Raw genomic sequence first — 18,763 nt, forward strand, 5'->3', positions numbered from 1 at the left:
GTTTAATAAAATTCTTACTTGCTCTGTATTTTGGGTTTGTGTTGCTTGCTCTAATAGTAGTTGAAAGTGTCTGTGTGGTCACAGAAAATGAGTTGAAAAAAGTGACATATTAACTTGACATTGTAATGAAAAGTGTAAAACTGAGCATGAATTTCATGAATCTGAATGCTTCCTCCAAAGACAGAGAAGTAGAGACAGTAATACTGGATTTCCTTGCAGGTTTGGAAAGAGCCGAGTCTTGGTGGACTGGCTAGTCCTACATGAGTTCAGCTTATCCATTGGCATGTTAAGACTTTAGTAATAAATCGGGCTGGAGACTCGCCAAACGCATGTTACGATTCCTGCCATCATCTGTGTGACTAGCCCAGAACATGCCATATTATATTATTGATTAAAACGTGATTGAGGGCAGTTCAGATTCCCATTCGTACTTTACCACTGTAATGTTTCTTGCATTACGCTTCTGCAGCATATTATATTTCCTATATGATTCCTGGCACATCGGAACAGTAGCTTTTAGCTTAATTGCATTGACTAGGCACAATAAAGTTAAGATTTCATCTATCACTGTTCCTTGATAATTGCAATGATGCAAGGCACTCAGCAGTGCTGTATGTAATTAATCATTGCAGGGAATGCAGAACATTAGGATAACTGCTCAGGATTGCTGACATTGCAACGTATACTGTATTCTAAATCCTAAAATAAATGATTTTATATTTTAAAATATTTTGTAGCTTCATTATCTTATTCTCTTTTTATTTTATCAATTATTTTGGTTTTGAGAAAACTGTCTGAATTTTTTTTAGGAGAAGGCAGGCCTCTGAACATACCTGTTTGTATACCTGTCTGGATAGTAATCCAGAATGTCTAGATTTTTGCCTCTATTTTTTAGTTTGTTCCTCATAAAATTTCTTGTTTTCTGGCAAATCACTGAGGTTTGAAATAACTAAATAATGACCTATTTGAGTTTCAGACTTCATATCCTTCAGAAAAATGCACACTAATACAAAACTTGCTGTTCTATCGACTTTTAAGTTTACAAGAGAAATATTTAAAAACATGTCCCTGGTTTGAAACCTTTAACCCCCTCCCCCCCTAATTCTTTTTGGCCTTGTCCAGAATTCATGCACAAAGAGGTTGACAGGCATGTCTCTGATAGTGGCAATATCATGACCTGACGTAATGCTTGTACTGTATCGGTGCTGCCACTTTCATCCTGTTTAACATGGATGGCCATATTTACATCACCATTACTGCAGTATTTTTCTAGACGTACTGGTGAGCAGGCTACTGTCCTTGAGAGTAATTTGTTTTATTTATGGTTAGAGCTGCATCTCCGATGAACTGTATTCAGTTTTAAGCCACAGCATTGTTATAAAAGACAAAAAAAGTACATTTTAATAAGCATAGAGGTATACAGAATAGTAAAGTGTAAGCAACTTTATATATGTTGCACCGTAAAGAGAATTTATAGTGTACAGGTAACAAATGTACGGAAACTAGTTAGTTTCTGTAGCATTTGCGTTTAAAACATCCAAATGTAATTTGGAGGCAGTATATAATATGTTTGTTGTCTGGATTAGTTGACTGAGAACTGTGCTTTATTGATGTAGAAGGTGTCTCATATTGGTTGTAAAACTGCTGGGATCATATTACATTTGTAGAATTGCAGTGAAATGGTGGTGGATTGTAGTCTTGCTGTACCCTATTCTTAGAGTATGTACCGCTGCAGATGGACAGTGAAGTACATTTGTAAAAATGTTTTTCTTTTAAGAAACTTATTTGAGTGGCAAAGTAACTAGTTCCACAGCCTTGGTGCTTTGATGTAGCTAAGCTTTGTAGGGGGTGCATTGGTAATGTAAGATTCCTCCGTGAGAGGGGTGAGAGTCTTAAGTGTTCTGCAGTGGAGTTTATTGTAGTAAGTTTCCAAGATTAGGGAATAGTTCTAAATGAGTACCTTAGAAATTACTTGTTCTAGTTTTGTAGATTTTTAAAGGTGTATTTTGTGAATTGTGAATGTTTGTAATACTAGGCGATAAAGTTAGGCTTCATTAATACGTATTGCAGTTTCTTGATATTTGTTGGTGTAGAAAGATGAAGTGTGGGAGTGAGAATGCATTTTACAAGTAAATATCCATAGCTATTGTTGGAGTGAATATTATAGCAATAACCCACGCCTGGGTGTGGGTAATGCTAAATTTACCCACGGTTGGCGTGGTTTGGTCCCGGTGGCCCGAGGGACCAAACAAAGCCAACCGTGGGTAAATTTAGCATTACCCACACCCAGAAGTGGGTTATTGCTATTATACCATGACATTATTTAAGAAAAGAAACTGTTACTTTTCTTAAATAATGGCATAGTATAATGCCTGTTTACTGCCCTTCCGCAGATGTCTGGCATCCGGCAGTTCTGATGTACTGCGCCTGCGCAGTACATCAGAGCTGTGAAAAGCAACGGAGAAATCAAGATCTCCGTTGCTTTTAGTTCGCTATGTTAAATGAGTTTAACATAGCGAGACAGTTTAAAATAAGCAACGGACATCTCCGTTGCTTATTTTAAAACTGTCTCGCTATGTTAAACTCATTTAACATAGCGAGACACTAAAAAGCAACGGAGATCTTGCTTTCTCCGTTGCTTTAACACTGTCTCGCTATGTTAAATGGGTTTAACATAGCGAGACAGCTTTAAAATAAGCAACGGAGATCTCCGTGGCTTATTTTAAAGCTGTCTCGCTATGTTAAACCCATTTAACATAGCGAGACAGTGTTTTTAAAAAACGAGTTATACTAAGGGAAAAAAGTCCGGGGGACCGGACCTTTTTCCATTAGTATAACTCTATTTACAACGGGCACGCTGGCCAATCAGCGTGCACGTTTCGGGGGGGTCATGGTATAATATGGGTTTACAACTTTGCATTCTGTACATTGTGATGGCTGAAAGTTAACAATACTCCAAAGTATCTTTTATTTTTCTTGCCAATGGGAGATGGACTTAGGAGTATGGGTTTTGTACATGCTAGCCTTTTTTTTTGTTTCTTGTAGCATGATTTTAATTTTTGTGAGACTGGGAGATCAACCCCCCCCCCCCCCCCAAAAAAAAAATCCATATGTCACCAGTGTACAGTGCTGTAAATCTGTGTTTTGATTGTTTGTTGAACATAGTTGTAGTTGGCTTTCTGATGGTATATATCTCATTTGCATATAGAATAAAGCCAGTGAATTTGACATTTGAGATGTTATTACTATGTGTTTGAAAATGGAGATGATTTTGAAAATTGCTCTGGTTCGATAGCTTGTCCTTGTTGGCTGTTCCAGAATACTTGTTAGAGAAGAGAGGCTGTACTTGTGTGTGTGTGACACAAACTAGTTGTTGAGGCAATTTACAAACCATTTGGCACAGTGCGAGCTAAAAATGTGTTTGGGTAACATTCTGTGAGAGGCACTCTTGAAGGATTTTGATAGGTTGATATAACGATTTGCCTGATAGCATCAGGATATGGAGAATGGCAGTTAGTGTTAAGGCATTAATACCATTACTTTTGTGGTGACCAGATCTGTCAAAACTGTGTAAGTGAATAGTTGCATCACTTTCCTGAAAGGCTGGGTAGTATAGAGAGGATTAGGTGGTTCTAAAGTTTCAGGGTTTGAAGGATTCTGTTTTAAGAGTGATCATTTATTGATTATTATTGTTACTTTCCATAAGTTTGGAAATATACCCATGTTTAGAGGGAACTTTTATATGTACTGCACCAGAATGGCAGTAAATGGGCTTACGGGCATGGAGACATTTGTAGGTATGTGTCCACTGGAACTAGGGTGCCCAAGACAGTGATGCCTTTGAACCAGGTTTTTAATTTGCTGAAGACTGATGAGAGAATGAAAGGTAACTTGGTCTTATTTTCCTGAAAGGGTTGGGGACTATGGGAGAAGTTTTGTGACATTGGAGTTCATCCTCTGATTTGCAAAATGCAAACCAAAGGGTAAAAAAAATCACACGGACAAAGCCATTCAGGAAGAAAAAAAAAAAAAAGAACCAACAAAGGTCTTCACTGTGTAATACCTTAAACCTCCAATAATACAGGCCCATGGGACATGCGTAAATGATGGACACACCATTGTTTCAGCCATGTTTTCTGCAAATATTTGCTTATCTCCTGCATCCATTAACATGGTGATTTGCCTATATAACTGAATGAAGCAAGGTGGTATCCTTTAAATACACTTCTTACAACTACATATCTCAGTTCAGTCTCGTGAACATGTATCTGGAGGTGTGTAATATGGATTTTGAAATTTTATTATTTTACATTTGTTGATCAGGTTTATCTGACTGAGCTAAGAAGCCCTTTTTCAGCAGAGGCCTGGGGAGAAAAGCTCCACGTATTCTACAGATTGTTTACTTATTTTTGTAAATTATAATCAACAACTGGCTTACAGAAAATATTCAAAGCAACATATACATAAAAAAACCTAAGGATTTACTACAGTTAATCATTATGTCTGTCATGTTTAGAATCCTACATCATTCAGAAGGACTAACAATAGTTTGTCACCAGACATAAAATCTTAGATTATGCAGATAAGGGTCTCTATTATATATTCAAAGCTTCAGAATTTTGAACCTCATATGTTGAACAACATATGAGTGAAATCTGAAACCTCAAAAATATAATAAAAAAACAAAACTTACCTTAACGCTCTGAGTAGGGGGCAAACCCCCTGCACCCCCCACATCCCCCCTTCTTAAATATACCAACGCCGAGACCTCACTTCAGTGCAGAAAAGTGAAATTTTCCCATTCTGTGTGTATGGAGCCAGTGCCTTTCACCTTCGAACTTTTTCAAAATTCGATCATATGGTGTCGACCATATGACCTTCAAACTTTGAAACGTTCAGCAATTTAATAGGGACCCTGCAGATAAGAATTGTGTAATGTGCCTAGGACAGAGAAGTTAATGTGAGACCATGTCTACAGAGTTAGAGAAAGTTACATAGGTCGGGAGCAGATAGAGATGTGCAGTTAGGGTTGATGAGCTGTTTAAGGGGGTTGGTGGGTACAGAGGCAGGTCCATTGACTTAACTGGTATTCTTTAGTGGCTAGTGAAAGTCTTAGCTACTGTTACTTTATCATCATTTTTTGATATTCAGATTCTTCTAAGACATTCTCAATCTGTCTTTAAACAAGGTTCTACCTTGTACAGTTGAAATAGCTGCAACTGTCAGTTTTTCACATTACTGAAAGTAATTCAGCAATGTCATGGCTGGAATTCTGCAGCTGTAAAGCTTTGAATAACTCTAATTTTAATATTTTGGGTCTTTTAAAACACACTACTCCTAATGAAGGGCAAAACAACTTTACTTTTTAATCTGAATAGAAACTTTTTTTTTTTTGTTCTTTCTGTGAAATTTTGTATCCCCTAAGTATAAGACGTGAGCAGGCATAAGTTGCCAAGACCAGCAAAGTAATGAAACTGCCATCTATTTGTTTACTCATGGTAAGGAGTGCCTCCTGTTTTAAAGTTTAGGTATGCAAGGGGAAATGTGCTGCAGAAACCTTTTTTTTTTTTTTTTTTTTTTTTTTTTTGATGCCTTTTTCAATCCTTAACTAAGAAAATTCTTAGATTATTGGAGAAGTATTACGCTCTGTGTTGGTACAATCTATTCACAATTTCATATCTTTTTCAAGAATGAGCTTAGTCTGATTTAAATATATTTTAAGCATTTTGGGACTGCATTTCACCTGCTTTTACTTGCTGGATTTTTGGACTGCATTTCACCTGCTTTTACTTGCTGGATTTTTTTTCTATTTGGATTCAATGAAGTAGAGATTGGTTTTGCTAGTTGTAGCTTGAAAAATAAAAAAAATGTCCTTGGTCAGGATGAGTTTGTCAGTGCAGTAGGAATTATAACCAGTGATTTAATCTCTTACATTTGGTACGTTTTGGTGAGGAAGGGGGTGTCTAATTCCATTTTGGAATTTTTGTGCTTATATTAATGAGACTGGGGCTAGGAATAGCCCACCTTACCCTGCCTGAATTGTTTCGCCAATGTTCAATCTTTCTAGTGAGTTTGCTTGCACAGGGAGAATTTTTCACTTTATCCATCATGGATATCAATTTTCAAGGTTCATTACATGCTTTCTACTGAATTTATAAAAAAAAATGTATATTACTGTGAAAAAAGGTGCCCTTAACCATCTCTGTTCATAACATAAAAAGCTATGTAAAAAAAAAAAAATACAAAAGGACAACAAAACGCACTCTGTAATATTTGAAATAATTGTGGAGGATGGGTAAGACTGACCAGGGCATGCCCCTGATATTAAATGCACACCATGTCCAGCCTTCTGGCAGTCTTATTCATCCAGATTTTAAATGGAAAAGATTCTATTTCTGCTCGATACCCCACACATGGACTCTCCACACGTGCTTGATGCCCCACCCAGGGACTCGCCACACGTGCTTGATGCCACACCCAGGAACTCTCCACATGTGGTTTATTGCTGCATGAAGTATATGCAGCTATTGAAAGAATGCGTGTGGGGTCAGCATTAAAAAAAAAAAAAATCCTCTGAGCACACACACGTCCTCCATCTGAAAATTAATTTGGGTAAAGCTAAGTTTTTGACTTTAAGAACATTTTCTTTTATGATTATGCTGGATGATGTCCTAGTATGAAACATGCATATTTAATCATTCTTCCAATACCGGTTTAGGTTTGCATTTCATCTAGCCGAAAATGAACATGAGTAAACATGGTCCCCATATTTAACAGACATCATAGAAAATGTTAGAAGCTTTTGTTTAGAAACTGTCCCATTGGAAGCTGCTACCATAGTTTTCAAAGTAAAATCTGAGCACACCGAATACTGTACCTGTTTTTTTGGCAAACCTTTTTTGGGTAACACTAACTGAGGCACTCTTGTGTCCGTCATGGAAACGGGATTTTTTAGTGTGCAGTCCCTCAGTGCTATCACTTAGTTCTTTAAGACTGCCTTTTGGGACTAATTCAAAGATGACCCCACTTTTATTTTTTAATTGCTCCTTCCCTGCAGCATGCACAGATGTGGCACATTGTAATTTGTGGGGGGCTTCTTCACAATTCTGCTCATGGTCAAGAACAATTTAACTCTTCTGCAAAAGAGTGATTCCATTGTATGCTGTGTTTGTGCATGCGTGTGGCGGGGGATAGGGCTTTTGATTGACAACCATGTTTGGTCACTACATTGTGACTTGTGCAAAGTGCAAACACAGTTATCACAGGCCTTGTGACTTGTGCAAAGTGCAAACACAGTTATCACAGGCCTCCTAATAGGCCATCAGCAGCCCCTCCCCCTGTGGTGGGCAAGCCAGCGACTGTCACATGTCCCCCATACAAACTCCTCTGGTCCAAGGTCTTTATCTGTGCCCACAAAATATGGCAAATTTGGGCAATTATAGAAAAAAAAAAGAAACTGACATGATGTGTTGAGCTGCAGTCTCGGAGTGACTTGAGGATTTTCAGACTTCACAGCAGCAGAAGATATCCACCCATTTGACTCTTCCCATCCTAGTACTGTGGTGTGTAAAAGGTTGGAAACTATACATACATACAACATATGGTATCACTTTTTAATAAACAGAAAGGAGTTTGCATATTATAAAAATAACTCTCATTGGGAACTCTCTCTGGTTTCAGTGGCACAGTCTCCAGGTGCAGAACACCAAGCCAGGGACACTCTCGAGTATACAAACACCCACCTGGAGTCTCTCCTGAGGTTTAGATGTTGAAAACAAGAGGCTATATGTGCTTGAAAAGTTTGTTTCCAGAACCAGTGCTATGTATAGAAGTGGGACCAGCTAAGTCTAGCTGGAACTTTTCAGGCTACCCTCTATCACACACAGCCTATCCTCCTTTCCAAGCAGTATGAAGGCACTACATATTACAACTGCCAGTTTCCATTACTGGGGTCAAGTCCATCTTACTCCATTTTGCTTCTGCCTTTTACTGACAAGCAGGGCACATGCTTTCATTCAAGCAATTTAAGTTACCAGTCATTAAGCATTTGCTAGAAAAGGTCAGGCTTTTCTCCAAGGAAGGCAGGCATGCCAGATTGGAGACATTTTCTTTTGTTTTGTTTTTTTCTAAACTGTCATGCATAGGGCAGTAAGACCTGAGGAGAGCCCGATCAAAGACTGGATTATTTTGCTCCTTAACCTAATGTTAACAGGATTGAAGACCAGTACCAGGCAGCAAATGAGTCTGCTATAGCACATCCCACCACCATGATGACTAAAGATGGCAAATCCATGGATAGGACAGGCAAGAAAGTGTTCCTCCCACTTTAGCCTTCAGAGCCATTAACTATCAAACACACATGACCAAGTATGCCGTGGACTTAGTATCCCAAGTCACCTCTATGTTGGCCTCTATTCCTGACAGTCCCATTAAAATGGATATCTCCTCCAAATTATCCTTAGCACTACAAGTGGCTAAACACTCTCTAAGATGCAGCTACAATGCTGCAGGAGCTTCTGCTCTCTCTCTGCAGCATCAGCATCTATTCCTTGGGGAGATATTCTTGGCTTAGACTACAAAATCTGCCAGAGGACTTGAGTCCAAACTCTCTGGATTACAACTTCTTTGTTTTTTTCTTGCAGATTCTTAAATAGGTCTGCGATTGCTTTCCAAAGAGTTCCAGGATATTAAACCTCTCCTGGTATCCCTTAAACCCAATACTACCCGGCTAAGACTACCTTTGTTAGGTGTAACCAGTATTCTGCTGCCTCCTCCAGACCGAGAAGAGGAACTACAAGATGTTCCTCATCCAGGCCCACTGGCCCACCTCCTTAACCTAGACAGTCCTTTCAGGATAGGGGAGGTCCCAATAATGCATGACTGCCCTGCTCATATGCCCCTCTTAGCTCGCCTTACCCACGGTTTCCCCTTCTGGCAGAAAATCACCACAGACCAATGGGTATTGACCATTATTTAAAAAGAATACTTCCTATCCTGGAAACAAATTCCCCCCTGGAAAGGCATTCCATTTCCCCTAACAAACCAGTGCCCTCTCCTTCCCCAAATTCTGTTAGACCTGCAACAATAAGGCACAGTGGAGCCAGTTCCCACAGGGCAAGAAAGAAAGGGATTCTACTCCCGTCTGTTCCTGGTCCCTCGAAAGGACGGTCCCTGGAGACCCCTTTTGGATCTCTTTCCTAAACCTTTACCTGCAGGTACCATCCTTCAAAATGCTGTCACTTCTCATTCTTGCCCCTCATACCCTCAAATGCTTTCATGGTCACCTTGGACCCAAAAGATGCTTACCTGCACTTTCCTATCAGGGCCTCACACAGACGTTTCTTGCATTTCTCTAACCCATCCTCGCACTTCCAATTTATGACCTTGCCCTTTGGCTTATCCACTGCCCCAAGAGTGTTTACAAAGTGCCTAGCCCCAGCCATTGCCTTCTGCAGGACCCAAGGAATCCAGGTTTACCCATATCTGGAAGACATCCTTATCCTGGCTCAGTCAGAAGATTCCCTCTCAAGACCATCTACACTTCTTTACTATGTCCCTTCTACAAAGCCTAGGGTTCATGTCAAACCTCAAGAAGTCCTCCCTGAATCCAGACAAGGACAAGATATTCCTAGGTTGCAGAATCAATACAAAGCCTAGGGTTCATGTCAAACCTCAAGAAGTCCTCCCTGAATCCAGACAAGGACAAGATATTCCTAGGTTGCAGAATCAATACAGACAAAATGAAAGCCTTTCTCCCACAGGACAAAGTTCTTTCTCTAGCTTCCCACTTCCAGGAAGTCTTGTTCTCCCAGACAGGCAATTCTTTTGACTCCTGGGATTGATGGCAGCAACCATTCCCATGCTACCATTGGCCAGAATGCATATGCGAAAACTGCAATGGTACCTCAAAAATATCTGGTCACAACACCAGAATCACTTGGAACAAGTTATCCCCCTTCTTCCCTGTTTAAAGAAGGAAATCATTTGGTGGATCCAACAAGTACAACTAAACCCGAGGCTTCCAATGCAGCCCCCTCAAGCCACACATATTGCATACAGATGCCTCGGACTCAGGCTGGGGAGCCACCTTGCACTCTGGGGAGCCACCTTGCACTCTGGGGAGCCACCTTGCACTCTGGAAGTCCAAGCCCAGTGGCATCCTCACTTAACCAAACACATCAATGTAAAGGAGATGACAGCAGTTCTTTTAGCTCTACAGACCTTCAAACCCCTACTGCAACCAGATCCTCTTCCGATAGTGACAGACAATACTACTGTTATGTGGTACATCAACAAACAGGGAGGTACCAAGGCATACCAATTGCGCAGGCTAGCCCTACTAATTCAGGACCTAGCATCCCAACACAACATATCCCTGCAAGCCAGCTACATCCCTTCGCAGGACAACAAGCAAGCAGACCTCCTGAGCAGAACATCCTCTCCACAACACGAATGGATGCTGGACAAGACTGTCTTCCTACACACAGTCCACCGGTGGGGCACTCCACAAGTAGACCTGTTTGCCTCCCCCCAGAACAGGTAACTGCAGACCTTCTGCCCAAAGACTTACCCCCCCCCCAAGCCTAGAGAGTAGACGCCTTCAGTTTCAACTGGGAGGGAGTTCCTATACAGGCAACTGAGATTTTACCTGGACAAGATTAAAGATATTAGGAAATCCAAACCACTCTTTTTTTTTTTTTTTTTTTTTTTTTTTTTTTGTATCTTTCCACCCCAGGGCATTGGGCAAGGCAGTCACCAAACAGACCATTGCATCCTGGATTAGAAAGGCAATCGTTTTCTGCTACACGCACCATGGAAAAAAACCTCCAGTTGGGGTTAAGGCACACTCCACAAGAGCATTGGCCACTTCCAAGGTCTTTCAAAAAGGCATGGACACAGCTTCCATTATGGAAGCAGTTACATGGTCCACTTTCACCAAACATTACAAACTAGACCAAATTTCCAAAACACGTGCAGGATTTGCCAGGGCAATCCTACAAGGCTTTATGCAATCCTCTTCTGCATCCGCCACCCTTTCATCAAACTAAGCTGTGGTACTCTCCCACACCAAGAATACTGCAACATAGGAATAGAACATAGAATAGTTGTGTAAACTCTTCCATAATCATAGATGTAGTTCTCTTCCATGTTGCAGTATTCCTTCCCACCCACCATTCCCCCTCAGACTCTACCAGTCTATCTGCTCCCTGATGCCTCTCCATTACAGAAGGGACCCAGGGCCTTATACATGTCACCTTTGGCAGCCTGTCATGTTGGGCCATCTACTTTACCTGCTTGGCTTCAAGTTCTGAGGATTGTGTGTGCAGACGTCACACACAGGGTCCCTGGTTTATGGCCCTACGTGTGACATCCCATGCATGCTGCAATAGCCAAGCTGAAGCTTTTGTATAGGAGCCAACGTACGGGTCACCTGAAGGCAGGAAATCCCACACCAAGAATACTGCAACATGAAAGAGAAGAACATCTATGGTTATGGTAAGATTTTACACCACTATCTTCCATCGAGTCATCTAGATTGTTTAAATAGCGTACGAAGTACTTTTGAACCATCTTGTCACATGAAGCATATATTTTGTATTCTCTCTTAGAACATTCTGGACAGACATATATGTATATCTGTGATGCAGTGCAGGTGGATATCACCTGAGATGGTGTTCATGTTACCGCTGTATTTGTAAATGTGCAACAGGTCTGACAGGATAGGTTCTTCTGAGGCTCTATACACAAAACTGAAGTGCATCTTAGCTTGTCCCTCTCAGTATCACACCAGGCTTTAAGATGAACTGTAAGTTTATGACTTGGGACCTTGACTTTTCTTGCTTTAAAAATAAAAAAAAAAATATGTAGTCATTCCAGTTGACAAGCATTTGTTTGATAATTGTATTCAATGATCACCCTAATGAGAGCCCAGTATAATGGAATGATTACATTCATGTGCCTGGATGCCATGGAATGATTACATCCCTGGACCTGGATGTCATACCTTTTTAGATATAAACTGAGCTATGAAAGAGTATCTGCTAAAGTAGTGGATAACTGGTGATCACTTGAGGTGACAAGATCCATGACGACAGGAACAACTTTCAGTGATGTATTAATGTGACCGTTACAAGAGAGAAAACAAAACAAAAAAAAAGTAAAAAAAAAAAAAAAAAAAAAGGCCCTGGAGTTATTAAATCCAGAATAAATAGATATCCGAATAAATAAAGATAAAATCACCATTCATTTGCAAGTACAACACCACAGGGACTTTGACAGTTAATGCGGTTTATAAGATGGATACTCTATAAGCTGTGGTATTGGCTGCAAGTTTGAGAAATGGGGGGTAAGTTGTCAAATGAGGGAGAGCGTGGCTTAAACTTCAGCAGAAGGGATTTTATGTAAGCTGTGTGAACTGGTTTCAGGGAAAATGTGGAATGGGAGTTGGTAGGGGTGGGGTATGAGGACGGTTGGTGTCAGGCGGGGTTAGTTTGCAGATTGATTCAGTGAATAAATTGTTTATTAGGGAGGCTATTTCTACAGGAGATTTATCAGGGAAAGGGGCAGAGGGTTTTCCTGGGTAGAGAATATTATTTATGGAATGCCAAAATTTTGGGCGGTTGGAAGTATGGGTAGATTGAGCCTCTAGGTAGTAATTTTTCTTGTCTTGTACAAAGAGTTTTTTTGTAAGGTTTCTTGGCTCTTTAAATTTGAGGAAGAGAGTGGGAGATTTAGTCTTAGACCATTTTTTTTTTCAGGTGGAGTTTCTCAGTTTCATGGTGGAAGAGGGTATGTTTGGAAAGCCAAGGTGTGGGATTAGCTTTGATCTTATTTTTCTTAGGGGGGGGGGGGTGAGAGTTTAGGATGTTTAGGAAAAATGTTAAATTCCTGAACAGCATTGTTTATGGGAAGGTGGACAAGGTGGGTCTAGTCTGTACGAGACAATAGATGGTTAAACGTGTGTGTGTGTGTGTGTGTGTGTGTGTGTGTGTGTGTGTGTGTGTGTGTGTGTGTGTGTGTGTGTATATGATTGATATATATATATATATATATATATCTCTATTATGCACATATATATATATATATACACACATACACACACTTTTATTTATATATATATATATATATATATATATATATATATATATATATATATATATAAATCACACAACACGTGTGTGTGTGTGTATATATATATATATATATATATATATATATATATATATATATATATATATATATATAATGTGTGTGTGTGTATGTATATATGTATGTATATGTGTGTGTATATATATATATATATATATATATATATGTGTGTATATATATATATATATATATATATATATATATATATATATATATATATATATATATATATGTATCGTGTGTGTGTATATATATATATATGTATACACACACACACACACACACACACACACACACACACACACACACACACACTCAAACAATTAATGGTTATTAACTATTAAAGAACCAGCATGGTCATTTAATCCACCAGGCTTGAATGAAATATTTACCTTGAAACCTGAGTTAGGGAATATGCAGAAATATTTGTATACCTAGGTGTTAATGCCATACTGGTTCTTTAAAAGTTAGTCTGTTAACTGAATGATTTGTTTTAGCAGATAAACCGAAGAACTACAATCTTTTTATATCTGTTCTAAAAGCATGAGGAAGCAGTATTAATCATGAATGCCTTGTGGTGATGTACTTGTGAATAAGCAGTGATTTTATCTTTCTTCATGGCTCCTGAATATTTATTCTGTTATATTTACAGTTACAAGAGAAGTCCGCTTGCTAAAGGATACTGTTTTGAATTTCTTGGCAGTTAGTTTTGGTCCAGGATTTTTACCTTAGCTGTTTATTTGGGAAAGGCCATCTTGGAGTGACTATTGCTTTTCTCCATTCATTCAGCACAAAGCCTATTTGAGGGCTGATTATTCAGTGGTTTCAGTAGGGGGGTATGACAGGTCCTGTTTCAGGAATGACCAGTAGACAGCCCAGTATATTATTCAGCCCCATGATAATAGTGTTCTTGGCCTTGGATAGTGCCATGAGGACTTGTTTTTGGGAGATTTGAGGGTGGATGTAAATAAGAGTATGTGGTCTGGGAATACACTAGGGAAGGGAAGAGTATGTGGTCTGGGAATACAGTAGGGAAGGGCAGAGGGGAGTGAAGTCTGAGATTTGTCTGCTAGCAGATTGACTGAATGTGCCCTTTTGTGTTCATTGATGCAACATCACTTACATGAGCCCTATGCATGTTGGGCATTGTTTCGGTGTTTTCTAAATCCATTAAAGAAGACTTTGTGATTGGCTAGTTCTTTAAGCAAGGGTAAGGTAATTACCTTCATCTTCAACCTGGCTTTTAATGATCACTCAGGGAATCCATCTTATGATGCTTAATATTTTAATTGATGACTGTTATTCTTTTTCTGAACTGTATATACAGTGACAAATTTAACTCTGTATAATGCATTTAAGTGTAAGCATTTAGAGCAATATAGGTTTGCATCAGTTTTTAAATATGGTAGCTGAAGTTCACAGTTGTAGTGCATATGTATTCATCATTCATACCTAAATCTTCAAGAGATATGACCTATGGAAATGCGGCAGTAATGGCATGTGATAAGTAACACTACATTGGACTTAACTGTGAAAGAACCATGAGATTGTAATTGTTGCTGTTCCCTTTTCCATAAATGGAAAAACATCCTATTCTGCTCATCCCTCTTCCATCACACAGCACTTTACATACAGGTTACCCAGAGTGTAAAGACACATCTGCAGTGCACTGCTGCTTTCAAGCCTACCTAACTGTACCCAGAGTGTAAAGACACATTTGCAGTGCACTGCTGCTTTCAGGCCTACCCAACTGTACCCAGAGTGCAAAGACACACATCTGCAGTGCACTGCTGCTTTCAGGCCTATCTAACTGCTTCTATCCTTTCAGTAACGTAATACAATATATCCAAGTCGTACTACAGCGTCAAGTACAATAAAATGAAAAAACATCACTAAGAAAAGTGTGAACAAGTACTTTTGTAGTTCATAAGAAATGAACAACTAACCATAATCTGGCAGGTATGTGATTACATGATTCTGATGATTAATATGTATTGTGTATGTATGATAAGGAATTGTATGTAACAAAACCAATTAGGAGCTTATATTAGGCCTAACTAAGAAATTACATTTTTCCCTAAATACTATTGTCCTTTCTTCTCTGCTCGAGTTGCAGTTTCTCGAACAGTTGGAAGTGAAATGTAGATGGAATTTGTGTTTGAAGGTCCCTACCTGAATAAAACAAATATGTATTTGTTATGGACAATACTTGCTATATCTAGGAAATGCGTAACCAGAAGGTGGAATTCAAATACACCCCCGACCTTGGAAAAATTCTACATTTTACTGAAGACAACTGCATCGATGGAAATAAAAATCAAAGAACTATGAATCTATCCTAGGCCATTGGTAAATTAATCCTTGGAAGAAAGTTATATCTTTGTTGTACACTCTGCAATAATACAGTATTGTATCTCTGATAACTGATCTGTTAATTGTATAATATACAGTGTATATAACTGAAAGTCATTTGTAAATACTGTATATAGTTTAAAATAATATTTAAAAGTATGTAAATATTATAATTGAAAATAAAATTTTTTTTGAGAAAAAAAGGAATTTATCTTTGAATCTGCTGTTGCAATATTATGCCATTTGGTACGTTTCCGATACAGTTCTGATATCTTGTATTTTTCCTGTTATACTTGCAGGAGCCTTGGAGTTGCAAATAATGGTTCTACCTGTAGTTCTAGTCTAGCCATGTCCTGTTACCATGGTGGACTATGGCTCAGATAAGCCCATCACTATAATTTTGCAAAGACTGGTTCCTTGAAAAGGTTTAAAGAAAAGAAACTGAAGCGACAGAACAGAATAATTCATTCCTGTTGCAGAAACCATAGATCTAGGCTATAGCTTCAGGTACAGGTGTGTAAAACAAACTAATTTGACAGTGATTAACTGGCTTTCAGGAATGTAAATTACCCATAATTAATCATCAGTGTTAGAGAAAATTGGTAACATTACCCCGCTGGTCACATATTTTCTTTTGCAACACTTAATCCTACTGGAATGTTTAAAATGCTGCTTTAAGCAGACTTTTGCAGGTGGTTAATGTAAATGTTTAATTTGTTCTTGCCCTATATTTGTTGTGGTAAAGTATTTGTACCTCCAAGAAATGGATTGCTGCTAATGTCCGGCATTTAGTTATCCTTTGACTGTGTATTGTCTGGTAACTTTCCACATGAAGTTTGTGGAACTTGGGTACATTCAGTTGCACTTTTTTCTGCTAGGCAAGTAATAAATGGTGAACTGTTAGATGGAGGAAATCCTAGAAGTATAAACGTAGCTTACCCTTTTGACGAGTGTTTGTGTATGAGAAATTCTGTTGCAAACAAAATAAAACTGCATAGTGGCACAATACGGACATGCAGAATTGTTGATATGCACAATTCAGTGAATTAAATACAGCACCCACTAACTTTTAGCTGTATAATGTTGTACAAAGTATGTGTAATTAAAGTTTATAAGGAATTTACAAACCTGAAAAAGCAGATGTTAAACTTTAGGATGAAAAACAATAAGTAAGACAATGAGTAAATAATGAATAGGTAGTAAGACGATGAATAACGCAGCGATTTTTGGGTATCTGGAAGGAAGAAGCTTTACCATGAGTAATTATAAAAATTAATGTTTTCTGAAGTAACAGGGAACATTGTTTCACTGTTCCATTTCTAAACCCATGTGTGGAAATTATGTATGCACTGAAATACAAGGTAGAAATGCCTGGCAGAAGGCAAGTACATTTAATATACTTTAGCTTAATTACAGGCTGTTGGTTTTGTCTTGTTCCTAGCATCTAGAACTGCTGGTACATGATAGTTTGACTAGCTTGTCCTATTTTGTAAGATAACGCAGCCTTAGTCATTAGGTTTTTTTTTTGGGGTAGAGGCATAGGGATCCCCCTCTTCTTTTCCCATTGGTGATAATAGCATAGGGGTCCCCTCCTCTCTTCCCATATGAGCAATGCCCAAGATGGCTAAATGAGTCTCGGGTGTGTCATTTCTGCATGACCTGCTTCTTGATATTTAAAATAGCAGGTCTAACATTATCACATTGCATGTTGCATCATAGCCGGCCTTGGGCGTAGGCCAACTAGGCGGCCGCCTAGGGCACCACTCTAGCAGGGGCACTTTTCTAATATTTATTTGGTGTAGGTAGACCAGGATAGGGGCACCAGATGGTGTTGTAGGGGGATGCTGTGGAGCCCTTTTGCCTAGGGCACCAGTTGACCTAAGGCCATACCTCTCAACAGTCCCTGATTTTGACTCAAATTTTAACTCTGTTTCTCTTAATCCCTCCTAAAACCTAGTGACTTTTGGAGGAAAGGTGGTGAATTACACTTGATGAATAATGACAATAATTAAGAGTTATAAACTTTTACTTCAGAAAATGTGTATTAATTCATATGCTCTGATTCTATCAATGTTTCAAGTTAATAGCACTAATATTTTAAAAGTGTCCCTGATTGTCCCTGATTTTGTTGAAATCTGTCCCCAATTGGTTGAGATGTCTGCCTAAGGCCGCTCGTGATGTACATGTATGTAACTCTGCTGTTGTCAGGAGTTCGCTTCCCCATTAAGGATACCTTATAGAAGTGTCTTTTATTGGTCTTGCAAAACATAAAATAGCAGTAAATAAGCAGTAAGAGAAGCAACAATGCACAGAATATGTCTAGGTAAAATGTGCTAGCCGAGCAAGATCTGTCATGTAAAAACGAAGCAACAAGTCGCCTTTGAACATTATACCAAGCAACCCCTACAGTACTCTCAAGAGGTTCCAGGTCAGTGGCATTTGTGGTACTCGTGACTGTTTGAAATTCTCTCCTGACCAGAGTGAAAAATGAAGAAAATAGAACTGCTGCCTGCTGCATAGTAATACAATTACAATGGCACTAAACTAGTACAAGGTGATACACCACCACACATTTTGCTTGTTTGTTGCATCACAGATGTTCTTCGTGTTTCACTGTTGCAGTCATCACGTTTGGGTTATCTGCCTGCAGGTAGCCCTCGGCCGGCCTGAATACCAGTGTTGTGGATTCCTGCATCAGATGCTGTCTCTTCTTCCATGACGTCAGGGGTATAAAACATGCAGCCGACGCCATTACATCAGTCTTTCTTGCCATCTGGTGCCCCAAGCATAAGTCCAAAACTGCTGACGATACTTCCGTTAAGCTAGTCGTCAGTCCGCTGGTACTCAGTGAGGCGCTTTTGCAGCCCCTGATATCTGCTACTTCAGATTCGCAGGCCTCTACTGAGACCCATTCGGAGTCTGGTATGCCGCGAGATGCTTCGACTATGGAACCTGCGGATGTCTCTACTTTGGATGGGTCCGGAGCCGCTGTGCAGGCACCAGCTTCTGAGAGTGTATTCAGGCCTACAGACTTGCATTTTAAACTGACACCATCTTCTTCATCAAGGCCTAAAACGTGCACCACGCCTAGAAAACCGATGTCCAAACTGCATGCTCAGGCCCATATGCCTAAAAAGCAAATGCTTAGAATGGCTGAAGACCTTATTACTTTAATTAGGGGAAGCCAGCCTTCCCTCTCTAAGACCTACAACTGAGTCAGGAATCTTATGTCTGTTTCTTAGGTTTGCCTTTATCTACCTAG

Source organism: Protopterus annectens, chromosome 13.part0 (genome assembly GCF_019279795.1).
Source record: "Protopterus annectens isolate FY-2018-M chromosome 13.part0, PAN1.0, whole genome shotgun sequence".
NCBI classification, from domain to species: domain Eukaryota; kingdom Metazoa; phylum Chordata; order Ceratodontiformes; family Protopteridae; genus Protopterus; species Protopterus annectens.